Raw genomic sequence first — 13,945 nt, forward strand, 5'->3', positions numbered from 1 at the left:
TTCAGAAATTGTTCAGATTAGTACAAGATAAGACAATGAAGGATTAAGTAAAATAAAATAGAAATTATTATAATTATTTTTATATTAGGATGTAGTCAAATGTGGACGAAAGAGATTCGTTTTCAGCTGTCGCTTGAAAATGGTTAGGGATTCAGCATATCTATAATATTACCATTAGTAGTAGTAGTACTAGTAATAGTAATAATAATAATAGCAGATCGCTGATCATCGCTCTCTTGCTGTAGTGCTTGATTTGTTTGTAGATTTATCTGGCCTGTCTACCGTCTCAGGTTGCTGCATGACCGTGAGCTGGCTCTGTGTGACGGGACTCGATTACTGAGATGGGAACATTACCAGACTCTAAAAGACGAGCTACAGCTCACTGACCAAGAGCTGCAAAAGAGGTAATATTGTCTTTAAACAATTGCATGAATCTGCTCAACTAATTTACAAATTTAAAGGGCCCTATTTTAATGCTTCAAGCTTAAGAAAGTTCATAAAGTCATCCATTTGTCCATTATTGCTTTATATGATGACACTCAAATTCCTTTATTCTAATGGTTTTGCTCTAATTAAAAAGCATTAATATAATTTATTTCATATATTTGGATTATTCCTGTATCTCCATTTAAGTTGGATAAGCACTTAATGGCCTTAGGACCGGTCTGAGACTCTCGTTAATTTATAAACGTTTTTATGTCCAGCTGAGATAATGCTTTTCCGTAGAAATGAAGTACTTGCATGAGGCCTGTGTTCTGCTTAGTGTTTTAGAAATCCCAGCACCTATCATTTCTAGTTCGAGCTCCATCCATCCTTTGGTGTCAGACCGTAACTGTGACTGTGCAGAGTAACTGAGTCTGTGGCTCGGCAGTGTGCCGCGATCATGGAACAGAACGGGAATCTCACGCTAATCAACACCTGTATGTGTTCGTGGGGGAGATGTGAGAATTCAGCACATTCATAGCAGCCCTTCTCTCAGCAGTCAGATGATTATGACATATACAGTGTCTTTCAGATTACTTTATTAAACGGATAGTTCACCCAAACATTTAAATTCAAATTACATGAATAAAGGAAGGCAGATGATGTAATAATTAGTAGTTAAATGTTATTCATAACTATTGCTAATAGTTGCAGATACAATTTTTATATTATAGTACATTATGAAACTGTAAATATTATATTTATTAAAATCATTAATAGATAGGAACACACCTGTTTCTAAAGCCCATCCCTACAGCTGCCTCTAACCATTACCATAACTGCTGACCAACATGAGGACACCACATCAATTTTAATTTATAGACACGTGATATACCTGTTAACCACTTTATTCCCTGTATTAAATACCCATTAGGCACTTTGTTTACACTTTCTTCAGTTTTGGAATCAAAGAAATGCAGATTCAAACTTGGGTATATTTTATTTGGGTGTATTTTTTTTTATTGTAGTTCAATATAAAGTTATTGATAAACCAATTTTCCCATTCATTGTTCAAAGATGCAGGTTTTTTTTTTTTTTTTTTTTTTTTTTTAATAACTTTTACCATATAATTTTTAAAAATTACAATAATTTATTTTTACAGCATTGCAAAAGCCAGCGGGAAATATAAATGTAATTAATGTATTGCATTTGGGTTCATTTGGGGTAAGCCGTGTCAACCCCCAAAAACAGAAAATTGCTGTTTTTGCAAAATCTAAAAAACTTAATCCTTAATAGACCACATTATTAGATCATGTTTATTTTAATATACTCTCAAGTTTTTATCTAAGCATGCTTTTAGTAAGAGCGGTCCATATGATATGATGTGCTTTGAGATCACTCTATAAGTGCATTTGTCACGTCCGGTTCTCCGTCTCATTTGACCTGAAGCGGCGCAGTCATGAACGCTCAATGAATGCTGAATGTTCTGATGCCTCACACAAAGCCACATAGGAGGTGTTGATTAACCTACTGTGACGTCATCTCTGTAGAGAGACTCTGTCTCAGGACAACAAGCCTTGTGACAGCGGGTCTAGACCGAGCGTCCGTGACTGCGAGAAACACAGAGTTATGATGAGATGCATTTCAGCCCATGACAATGGCTGCTTTCATCTCCAGACCGCAATAACAGGAAACTGCCCACCAGACGGTCCAGCTCAAATTAATCCGAGGGCTGATTTTATAGGTTTTGTCAGTTAGCTCCATCACACTCGCTGTTTATTTCGGCCCAGCCCTACTTGCCTTCAGATGTGTAAATTAAATGTGCTTTAGAAATTTCATGCCACAACATTTTGTTGCTATGGTGCATCGTCATTTTTTTAAATGGCGAGTTAATAAGCTATTAGTTTATAATAGTTCAAGTCTTGTTTTGCAGAGTGTGGCTGCAGCATTCAGTATTGTTTTAGCATTCTTAAGACTTTTCCAGATCTGGTTCCATTTTTGTTTTTTGTTTTACATTTAGAAACCGAATGAACGGCTTCATGATGTTGCACTCAAAAATTAACGTTCTGTCATAATTTACTCACTTCATGTCGCCGCATTCCTTTTTGTTTTCCTTACATTCTGTACTTGCTTTCTTCCATGTATTGCACTGGCTGTTTTTTCCCAGTAAATAGTTTTTGTGTTTGTGAACTGCATCAACCGGTTCGTTAAAATGATCTGATTCAAATGAACAGTACATTCATGAATGCATTTTTTTCTCATTAATTTCTGTGAGTGTAGGCCACGTATATCCTGAATTAAAAAATACACCACATGAAGAGGGGTGTCCAATGTATTGGTCATTTATACATGGGAGGCATCTTTGCTTCATTCACGCAATTACAGAGGAAGTATGAACTGGGGAAAAATAATTTCTTTCGTTACCTGCACGTTAGGGACTACTTTCGGAAATACTTAAGAGAATTTGAGACTGAACCACAATCTAAAATAGACGACTGTCTGAAATTGTCTCCTAACGAAAGTAAACTGATATCACGTTTCTATAACAGCCTTTTACTAATAAGCTGCCCATCGACTGAAAACTATAAAAGAAAGTGGGAAGAGGAAATTGGTGAATCTATTTCAGATGATTTATGGAAAGACTGCCTTGAAAACATACATAATTGTTCAGACAATGCAAGAAATTATACATAGGCTTCATTATACAAAAGAGAAACTGCATAACATATACCCACATATACAGTGTCACCCATGTGTGATAAGTGCCAGTCTTCTGTGGCAACACTTCTCCATAGTTTTGCTCTATGCCCAAGGGTTCAATTGTTCTGGGTTGATATATGGCTGAGGTCATAAATACTTCAATCGAACCTGAGCCCATGTTTATCATTCTTGGAATATCCGAGACCTTCAGAAAACTGAGTGTGGCACAACATGTTTTCTCTCTTATTGCTTAATAATAGCAAAGAGATTAATCCTTATAATATGTAAGAGCGCAACTGTACCTACCTCTAAGATGTGGTTAGAGGATTTAACTAACACACTTCATTTAGAAAGGATAAGATATACAGCGAGAGACAGGCTCAACTTATTCAATAAAACATGGAAACCCCTCATATCATAACTAAAAACTTCAAAGTCGGAGCAACAGTCCGCATCCTAGCACACGATATGTGACAATGTTAATGGTTTTAGAGTGAAGGTCTCTACGAGGAAGGGTGAAGATAAATGGGAATGGGTTAGATGGTTGGATGGGGGTTGGGATATTGTGGGGGATTGTGTTCAGTTTGTTGGTGGGTTTTTTTTTTTTTTGTGCCTTTTTAATGTTGTACCACTTTAAGTTACCTTTTGTATTTTATTTTATCTATTTTTTTAATTTTTAATTTTTTTTATAAAAAAAAAAAAACTTTTAAGAATGTACAAGTGAATTATGTGTCAAATTACCTGCTTTAATAAAAAGACGTTTGATTAAAAAAAATAATACACCACATGTAGGGCTGGGCGATATGGCTTAAAAAAAAATCTCAGATTTTTTCACACCAAACCCGATTTTCGATTTTAATAGATTTTTTTTTCTATTTAAAAACAAACTACAACCGACAAAGAAATTGCTCAAAACAAATGTACTCTTTATTTTGTTCTGATTTTCACTTATGCCGTTTAATCTAAATTTCCCCTTTGTGCATAAGTGTAACAGGAAACAAGCCTCAAAACATGCTTGTATACGAGATGGCAGGCACAACAGCTCTGCGCTTGTTAACTGTCATGTTGTCTGTGCGTAGGGCTGGGAATCGATTCCAAAAAGAATCGATTCCGAGTCGTTGGGAATTGAGATTCCATCAAGGGGAATCGACTCCTCATTCAGAGTATTTTTCAGTTCAATAAAGCTTATCTATTGGAGTCTCTCTAACAGAAGGCTACATCCGACAAAGGCTGCACACATTTAAATTCACGAAAATAAACAGAAAGAAAACAAGCTGGCACTGATCATTTGAATTCTAGGACCACAATTCACGTAAGCCAGTTGTGAGATAAAGGATTATTTAAAATTTTATATATATATATATATATATATATATATATATATATATATATATATATATTTACTTAAACAATTCAGAGGTTATTTTACGGTGGAACTGGCTCATCTACAATTTTGTGCGCTGCATGAACGAATAGATCATGACGTCACTGAGGGTCTATATATATATATATATATATATATATATATATATATATATATATATATATATATACAGTATTGTTCAAAATAATAGCAGTACAATGTGACTAACCAGAATAATCAAGGTTTTTCGTATATTTTTTTATTGCTACGTGGCAAACAAGTTACCAGTAGGTTCAGTAGATTGTCAGAAAACAAACAAGACCCAGCATTCATGATATGCACGCTCTTAAGGCTGTGCAATTGGGCAATTAGTTGAAAGGGGTGTGTTCAAAAAAATAGCAGTGTCTACCTTTGACTGTACAAACTCAAAACTATTTTGTACAAACATTTTTTTTTTTCTGGGATTTAGCAATCCTGTGAATCACTGAACTAATATTTAGTTGTATGACCACAGTTTTTTAAAACTGCTTGACATCTGTGTGGCATGGAGTCAACCAACTTGTGGCACCTCTCAGCTGTTATTCCACTCCATGATTCTTTAACAACATTCCACAATTCATTCACATTTCTTGGTTTTGCTTCAGAAACAGCATTTTTGATATCACCCCACAAGTTCTCAATTGGATTAAGGTCTGGAGATTGGGCTGGCCACTCCATAACATTAATTTTGTTGGTTTGGAACCAAGACTTTGCCCGTTTACTAGTGTGTTTTTGGTCATTGTCTTGTTGAAACAACCATTTCAAGGGCATGTCCTCTTCAGCATAGGGCAACATGACCTCTTCAAGTATTTTAACATATGCAAACTGATCCATGATCCCTGGTATGCGATAAATAGGCCCAACACCATAGTAGGAGAAACATGCCCATATCATGATGCTTGCACCTCCATGCTTCACTGTCTTCACTGTGTACTGTGGCTTGAATTCAGAGTTTGGGGGTCGTCTCACAAACTGCCTGTGGCCCTTGGACACAAAAAGAACAATTTTACTCTCATCAGTCCATAAAATGTTCCTCCATTTCTCTTTAGGCCAGCTGATGTGTTCTTTGGCAAATTGTAACCTCTTCTGCACATGCCTTTTTTTTAACAGAGGGACTTTGCGGGGGATTCTTGAAAATAGATTAGCTTCACACAGACGTCTTCTAACTGTCACAGTACTTACAGGTAACTCCAGACTGTCTTTGATCATCCTGGAGGTGATCATTGGCTGAGCCTTTGCCATTCTGGTTATTCTTCTATCCATTTTGATGGTTGTCTTCCGTTTTCTTCCACGTCTCTCTGGTTTTGCTCTCCATTTTAAGGCATTGGAGATCATTTTAGCTGAACAGCCTATCATTTTTTGCACCTCTTTATAGGTTTTCCCCTCTCTAATCAACTTTTTAATCAAAGTACGCTGTTCTTCTGAACAATGTCTTGAACGACCCATTTTCCTCAGCTTTCAAATGCATGTTCAACAAGTGTTGGCTTCATCCTTAAATAGGGGCCACCTGATTCACACCTGTTTCTTCACAAAATTGATGACCTCAGTGATTGAATGCCACACTGCTATTTTTTTGAACACACCCCTTTCAACTAATTCAACTAATTTCCCAATTGCACAGCCTTAAGAGCGTGCATATCATGAATGCTGGGTCTCATTTGTTTTCTGAGAATCTACTGAACCTACTGGTAACTTGTTTGCCACGTAGCAATAAAAAAATATACGAAAAACCTTGATTATTCTGGTTAGTCACATTGTACTGCTATTATTTTGAACAATACTGTATATATATATATATATATATATATATATATATATATATATATATATTAAAACATTTATATCAGCCAATGATAATTATAAATAATACGTCACGAGCATAGATCAGTGGACGAGAGCGCATCTGATAGACAGAGCCCTATCAGCCATTAATGTTCTGGTTATTTTGTTTCAGTGTACGGTTTGTTAATATTATGCAAAGTATATATACAAATATATATACATATATCCAGGACCAGGAATTGGAATCGGAATCGTTTCCAAAAATTGTGGAATCGAACAGCCTTATCTGTGCGGCTGTAAGGAAAGCGGGGGGAGGGCGAGCCCACTCTGAACTACGGAAGCCTAAGGGGAGAGCCGGTGGTGGAAGTTAAAGAGAAAACCGATTTTCATTAAAAACAAATCGGCCTTAACGTCAAATTCGAGTTAATCGATAAAATCGATTTATCGCCCAGCCCTATCCACATGCTAGCATATTGTGCCAAATTTGTGCTGAAAATTGTTATAAAGTTTAAGCTGTTGTCAATGAAAGTGAAACTTTAAGTTCTCCAAGTTCCAAGTTCTCTAAATAAAAGCATTGTTTAAAGGTGCCATAGAATGCATTGATACAGTATTTTAAATCGTTCTCTGATATCCCGAGTGTGTATGTGACTCCACAGATCATTTTTATAGCTTGTAGAAATTGCCACTTTTAGGGTATGAGACAAATACCATAAAAATAAAATATAAATACCCCTTTAAATGAAAATGAGCTGCTGCTCCCGCCTCCCTTCTCAGAAGAGTGCGAAGCTTCAAGAGCTCATGCTCGTGGACATACCACCGGTGTTACAGTTTAATTGGTGGAGGCCATGTTACTGACCTCACACATTGCTTTCAAACACATTTTTTTTTACTACCACATTCCTATTCACGATCATTCTGGTAGCACATGATAGCAGCATTAGTGAAAACAGGCAGAGACAATGATAGCTTTAACAACATTAGCCTTACAGAGAGCCAAGAGGCTCTTTTAAAAAACAAAATATGAGGCATGATGCTTACTTTGTCTGTAGTCTGGACGAAGTGTTGGTATCAATCCATCTTTCAGAAGCAATCTTTGGACAACTCCAGCCCTGAACTGAGCCTCGTTTGTGAGGCAGGCCGGTGTCCTGACATTTTATCCCACACATTCGATTTTCCTACCAGGGTTTACTGCGCATGTGCACATCAGTATTGCATGTTTTTTGTCACGCTGAACAACAATATTTAATGTATCTGCATTACTGTAAGGGTAGGTTTAGAGTTGGGGTAGGTGTAGACTTTAATAAAACAATCTTATAGGTAGAAAAATGATGTGTTGCTGTTTTCCTGTAGCTGTATCCTTATGGCTACAACCATGAATATAACAGAAAAATACTGTATTTGCATTACTATAAGGGTAGGTTTAGGCTTGTGGTAGGTGTAGACTTTTATAAACTTTACAGGTAGCATTTTTCATTGTCTAATTGTACTAACCACTGTTTTAATGGGAGGTAGCAAAATCTGACAGTGTAGCAAAAATAATAACTGACTGTAGCATTGTTTTTCAGATAAACAAGTATGTTAACAGGATGTTTCTGAAATATCTACAAACATATTATGATATTTATATGCTTTATTATTTTAGATTATTATATTATTTTATATATATATATATATATATATATATATATATATATATATATATATCAGCTTTTTAGCATATTTTTTTCAATGGTTGTCAAAATAACATCTTAATTTAATTTATTTTAAATTGTTTTGCTAAAATAACTTAAACTGAAATAAGAATTAATAGAAAAAAATAGACTTTTAATAAAAAATAGAAAATTATCTAAATGACAAAGACGTGCAACAAAATTATGAAAAATTTTACTAAAATTAAAATAATAAAACAATAAAAACTCATTTTAAAATATAAAACACTACTATTGTATCTGAAATAGTCTCTTAGACTTTATTTCCATATTAATTTTTTTTTTTCTATGTGACAAAATTATTGTCATCTTAGTTACATCTTATCAGTACCTGAGCAGTGAAATGACAAATCTGTGAGTGTCACGATGGAGAAATCAGTACTGTTGGATGTATATTTATGTCCTGCTGATTGAGCCCCACCTAGACGGGTAGGAAGGATGTTTGTGGTGGAGCGTCTGAGGTTGAAATAAAGTCACTTCCTCTTCCTGTGTTTCCAGCCAACGTCTCAGACTTCACTTGTGGTCTCTTCATGTGGTTCCAGCACTGCTCTTAATTAGCGAGCCTGTGTTCCTGTCAGCCTCAGACTCACATACAGACTTCTTACTGTACAAGCATATTAATGACATCTCTAAAAGTCACACTTGCTCGGCTGCGTGGGCAGGCCTCCTGAGGTCAACGCAGAATATAGGTGCTCTCACGGAGTCAATTATTATTAGCATCTTGGTCTGTCTCTCTGTTTGTCTCTGTCTTTCTCAGCCATATTGCATGCATTCAGGGATAATGTGTTGAATACGTGAACAGTTTTAGCATCATAATACATGATCTCTAATGTGTGCAAATTGTTGAAAACAATGCTGCTTCACCACCAGGATTTTATATTTTATGAAATAATGTCATTTAAAATCCAGAATTTACCTTTGTTGTTTGTTTGTCTTTTATGCTGTTTTGGCTATGTATATAACAGTGTAGATATTTTTTTTTTTGAAGAAGAAATTAATCCTTAATTATGCATGCACAGATGTATTAAATTGATCAAACGTGGAAGTAAAGACAAAAAAAAGCAAATATTAAGCAATGCAATTGTTTTCAACTTTGATGGTGATGATAATGTTTCCTGAGCAAATCAGAATGATTTCTGAAGGATCATGCAACAAGACTGGATCAATGATGCTGACAATTCTGCTTTGCTTCACAACAATAAATTTCATTTGAACAGATATTAATATAGAAAATGGTTCTAGTCTGCACAAAAATCTTGCTCTTCACCAAGATCTGAAATCTAATTTACATTACACAATGCAAACGTAGTGTATCAAACCAAACCAATGGCAACAAGAAACATTGATGTCAAACTTGAAAAATGGGTCTTGGTGCACCACATTTGCATCACATTGTTTTATGGTGACTAACCAATTAAAAGTCTCTTATTTCCTCACAGAAATTTTTTATATGGATTCTGTAGTTTTTTTTTGTGTTTTTGTTTCGTTTTTATTTTTGTTGTTGTTTTGTGTGTGTTTTTTTTTCTCTCTTTTTTTGTATAGCTTTGTTTTTGTGTTGCGTTTTGTTTTTTAGCCTTTTGTTTTATTGTTTTTTTCTTTGTGGTGTTTTTTATTGTTGTGTTGTTGTTTTTAATTTTTTTATTATTTTTTTATTTTGTTTGCCATTACAGCCTTTGATCACTTTATTTCACTTTTACCTTGTTTGCATAAATTGTCTCACAGTTTTCTTATCGTTTTTCAGTGACACAAGTGGGTAAAGAAGATAGCAGTGCACCTGTATATGATTACTGTAAACAAGTGCTACATTCAGTAATGATGTGTAAATGTTATATACGGGAGCCGGTGTCTTTGAAACCAGGGACGTGGACTTTGGAAGATAGGAAGGTGTTGCTAGGCAACAAGAGGCAGCTGATCTGATGAAGATCTAAAATGGTGTGATAATGAAGAATTGCGATCGCTCTCTCTGTGTGTCAGTAGGTGTATCTATGCATTTCATGCAGGGGGCTTCACAGTTTATAAATAGACGGAGCTGTCCAGTGGGATTAGGTGGTGATGCAGCTCGAGCGCAAGCTATTGTCAGCGATACGATATCAATGTGCCAGAGATCAGCGAGGGCACGGATCTTGACATGAGCATATCCTATTCACTTTGACAGATGGATGGATTGACTTCACCTCCGCTTGTGCTCGTATAGTCTTCAGTGATCAGGTGCCTTTGGTTATTCCAGCCCCCTGGAACATATCATAATCATAACAGAACAATCATAACAAAGAATGACAGTTGCTGTGACTGTAATGTCTGTTTTCAGGTCACCCGCTCCATTGTCTTGATAGTCTGTGCAATAACTTCACATCAGCTATGTTCAGAATGCAATACCAACTTATTTCTTATTTCTGCCTAATTATTTGTATTTAAAAAGAAGATAAAAGGTAGTCATCGTTAAGAAACCTGATTTGAATATAAACTTCAGTCAATTAGAAAGACACACTACCATTCAGAAGTTTGGATTTAGTAAAAACGTAATGTTTTTTTGAAAGACAGGTTTCTTATGCTCACCAAGACTGCATTTATTTGACACAAAATACTAAACAAAAAGTACCCAGTGATATTAGTAATATGTTTTGTTGTGTTTTTTGATTTGTTGTGTTGTGTTTCCTTGTGAGGGAAGCCATGGCTTAGTGGTTAGAGAGTTTGACTCCTAAGGTTGTGGGTTTGAGTCTCGGGCTGGCAATACCACGACTGAGGTGCCCTTGAGCAAGGCACTGAACCCCCAACTGCTCCCGGGCGCCGCAGCATAAATAAAAGTGTGTGTGTGTGTGTGTGTTTTTGGTTTGGTTTTGAGATGGAAAAGTAAATGTTGTTTGGTGTATTTGTGTTGTGCTCAGGCCCTGTCTCTTGCTTCATTGTCCACCAGGCCGCTGTGGAGAATCTGTTGGCGTCTTTCTCAGTATCCACAGGAGAGTGTTGCTCACGCTGTGAACAAAGCCTGTCTGTCCAGGTAGACAAACTCAAACGCATTCATTCAAGCCTCAAGTCACCACTCGGCAACTAAATAACCATTTAAAAAAAAAAAAAAAACATAGTTTGTGCCATTTGGTAGTTACTGACCAATCTTATTTGAAAACAGGATTTTATTTTTAATGAATGTTGGTGGTGACCAGGGCTTAACATTAACTTTTTGGCTCAATAGCCAATGTGGCTAGTGGTTTTCCAAAGTTACTAGCCACATAGCATTTTTACTAGCCACATTTTTGTTGTTGTGAAATTATCTGATAAAAGTTGAATATGGCGTGCTAATATTTACTTGAACTAGATTTACAACCCTTTTAAATTTAAAACCACTGTACACACCCAAATCAAGACTACATAAATGTATTACAATACAGACCATTATCATTAGCTCTGAGAAGGTTGTGTGTAAAGCTCCTTTCTTTAAATAAAACCATGTATTAAGATAAAGACATAAAAAGTAGCTTCTTATTGAATAATAAAAGTGGTGCGTGGATGTAGAAGATTAATAAAAAAGATAAAAAACTAAACTGAAAAAAAAAACCTTTAGCATTAGAAATACTTTCTGTTTAAATATCAGAATCAGACTCAGAATTACTTAATTGAACCACGCTGAGAAATTCTTTGTTACAAGTTGCAATGGAAAGTAAGTCTCACGAAAAATGCATGCCATGGTTGCATGGACAAAGTTGCTTTAATTTTCATTAAAATTTGAGGGGAACGTGCCTCTCATCATAAAGAACATTTCAGTTTTTGTCATTTTTGTGTGTATATTGTATATATACTCACTGTGTTACCCGCCACGAGCAAAATCCACCCGCATTTGGCGGGTTGGCGGGTGTTAATGTCAAGCCCTGGTGGTGACACTATACCTTACTAAAATAAACCATGTTTAATCATTTTTTTGCAGGTGTAATTGAGAGCTTTAATTGAATTCAACAACAGGATGTGGAATTATAATACTGATCAATTCAACACGGTCACACAACAGGATTTATTAGTAGTCCAACACCAGAAAAATAATTTCTTTGAATTGGATTCATTCCATTTATTTCTTCTTCCTTAAATTCAATTTCCATTCTGAATCCTGCTGGATTTGGGAAGTCATTCTCAGTTCGGTTCTGAATTGCACACATCCCCAACTTCAGTGGTTTCTTCTCAGTAATTTTAGCCTGCACTTTTATTTTTGTCCAATTTCCCTGCTTTCTGTAAGAGACTTTAGATTTCAGACGTACAGTACTTTGTGGTGTCTGAAAAGAGTGAATGGGAGGAAATAGTTTTTATGAAGAAAAGAGCCTCCAGGAGTTGGTCAGTGATATGGCTGAATAAGCAATCTTTGTTTGATATAATCTCTTTAAGAATCTCTCACTTTTCTTTGCTATTTTACTCTCCCCTGTTAGGCACAGTAAAAGATGGACTTCTGACCATAGGCAACATCTCAGCTCCTGTGTACATCCCTGATGAGAAGATGATGCTCCCGGATGTGCTCTTTTATGAGAACAATCAGGTGAGGTCATCACTCTCTCCTTCATAAATGTAAATTCTCCATAACTTTTTTTTTTTTTTTTTTCTTTTTTTTTTTCATTTTATTTATTTATTTGTATGATAAGATGAAAAACTAAAAACTTAACATGCCTAGAAGTTGTCTTGGCTCTGAGATAAATACAAATAAAAGTTGAAGTTCAAGTACTAAAATTACGACTGAAACAAAAACTACAAATTAACTAAACAGAAAAAAAAATAATAAATTAAAATGACAAAAAAATAAAAAATTACTTAAATGTAAACTAAAATTAAAATGAAAAGTAGAATTCTAAAAATAAAAGCTATATTTTGAATTAGCTTTTATTTGTAGAATTATATATAAGTCAACTTATTAGTCATGATTAATCGCATCCAAAATAAAAGTTTTTGTTTACGTAATATATTTGTGTGTACTGTGTATATTTATCATGTATATTTAAATATACACACATACAGTATATATATTGAAAATATTTAATTGTAATTGTGTATATATTTGTATTCATATAATTTATATTATGTATATATTTAGTATATAAACAACACATTTCTCTAAAATATATACGTGCATATGTGTGTGTATTTATATATACATGATCAATATACACAGTACACACGAATACATTACGTAAACAAAAACTTTTATTTTGGATGCGATTAATCATTTGACTTATATATTTAGTCATTTATCATTTGTCATTCCAAACCTGTATGAGTTGCTTGATTACTGTATTTTTCGGACTATAAGTCGCACCTGAGTATAAGTCGCATCAGTCCAAAAATACGTCATGATGAGGAAAAAAATATATATAAGTCGCACTGGACTATAAGTCGCATTTATTTAGAACCAAGCACCAAGAGAAAACATTACCGTCTACAGCCGCGAGAGGGCGCTCTATGTCTTCACTGAGCAGCATAGAGTGAACTGTCCCTTTAAGGTACAACCAAATAGCATAAAACAGAAAAGCATACAAACCTGATATAATGAACCATGTTTGAATAGAATAGAATACAATACAATGGAATAGAATCCAGATACAAACACACGCTAGTTGATTTCTATTTTTAAACACCAAGATGCAGTGTTGCTTGGCGACCCGTACATCATATTTGCACATACATACCACATTACCCACCAGCCCTGCTTTTTATTAACATGGTCAGAAGACATGTTTGTGATTATTGCAATTGCGGTTTCCACAGTGATCACACGGGCAACCAAAAATGGTTTGGTCTGGCAAAGAGGAAAGCTCAATCTTTCTCTCTGTCTCAGTCTAAGCCTTGTAAATCAACTGGGTGTTTTGCTCAAAGGTCAGATCTCAGAGAGGACCCACAAAAGAACACTGGCCAACAAACACATGCACAACACGAGCACAGCGAGATCTCAACAGCTTCA

The 13,945-nt window shown here is 35.2% G+C and overlaps 1 pseudogene; it reads left to right on the forward strand.

Annotated features, from left to right (window-relative positions):
- LOC113108084 (von Willebrand factor A domain-containing protein 8-like) overlaps positions 1 to 13,945 on the forward strand; it is an 85,602-nt pseudogene that overhangs the window by 16,256 nt on the left and 55,401 nt on the right.

The sequence above is a fragment of the Carassius auratus genome, chromosome 9, assembly GCF_003368295.1.
Source record: "Carassius auratus strain Wakin chromosome 9, ASM336829v1, whole genome shotgun sequence".
Classification (NCBI taxonomy): domain Eukaryota; kingdom Metazoa; phylum Chordata; class Actinopteri; order Cypriniformes; family Cyprinidae; genus Carassius; species Carassius auratus.